This window comes from Mus caroli, chromosome 6, assembly GCF_900094665.2.
Source record: "Mus caroli chromosome 6, CAROLI_EIJ_v1.1, whole genome shotgun sequence".
Classification (NCBI taxonomy): Eukaryota; Metazoa; Chordata; class Mammalia; order Rodentia; family Muridae; genus Mus; species Mus caroli.
This window is the reverse complement of record NC_034575.1, coordinates 81,961,806-81,963,065: the sequence shown is the minus strand read 5'-3', so window position 1 is coordinate 81,963,065 and position 1,260 is coordinate 81,961,806.

Genomic DNA, 1,260 nt, shown 5'->3' with positions numbered 1-1,260 from the left:
ACCATAAGTCATGCCTTTTGTTTCTGCCAGACTCACTTCAGAGCCCAGCCTCAGGTAGCTTGGTTTCTGTCAAGCAAGGTTGTTCTCCTTATCTAGCTGCTTTGTGAGCCATCTGGGGCCCCTGCACCTGGGCCTTCTCTAGCTCAAATGCTACACCTGCCTTTGGAGAGGTCTGCTGCCATCTTTCTCTCTCTCCTGATTGATTCTCACCTATGTATCAAGTCATATAAACAAACACACAGTACATGCATCCCACTAATTAAAACCATATTTCTCTGTTCNTTGTAAGGGTCCATGCTACATAAACTTGAAGTTGTTCCTTCTCCTCTCCCTCCCACATTTNTCCCCCATCCTAATATTTCCCCCTCTATGTAGGGTGTCTTTCCTCCAAAACTGTGACCATATTTTCTTCAAGCTGCTCCTTAGTCCTGCTCAGGGAATCTCTGTTTCTCTCCTTTGACCTGAGAGCTTCCTGCCTGATGGCGAGAGGCTAAAGAAGCTCTCACCTAGATCCTTCATCCCAAGTCCTCCCTGGAAACCCTCTCTGCCTTTATCCTCTTTCCCACATCCTCTGGTCTTTATTATTGATTTTTGTAAAGTTTTAAAGGCTATCGCTTAAGCCCCCAAACTCCTGAGAATCTTCTTCAATATAGGACCCCACCAAGGCTGCCTTCCCTCTTTCTCCTTAGAACTCGATTGCTCCCAGGTGGTCATAGAGACAGGCTAAATGCTACAGGTGTACCAGCATACATCATGATCTTGTGATGCACATGTCATCCCTGTCTTTGTGACCTTTTCCAGGAGGTATGTGCCAATTCCAATGACTAGGCCGGAAACCAGAGGTGGCAAAGTACACTGGGTGTAAGANGTTATGATATGAAAGGGACAGAAAGGAGAATGAAGCTTCCTGAAATGATGAGGAACTTGGGGCAATCCAGAGCCAGCTTCCCCTCTAGGATAATACTGTGGAGCTCAAGAGCTCAAGAGATAATAGATATGGGTCCCCTCCCATGTCATATTTCAGCTCTTGACCTTTGGTTTATGATTGTCCAGGAGTCAGCCAGTGAAATGCCAGGCTAGATCTATGCTCTAGAGGTTCATCAGACCCTGGTAGAGTCTCCCTGGATGTCATTGGAGCCTGAAGCCATCCTGGACACTTGGAACTGTGGTACTACACGAGAGGACAGAGAGGTGAGACTTGGTTCTCCTTGGGTCTGGAGTCCCAGAGCCTTCTTGAAGACCCTTGAGTGGAGAGTTTTT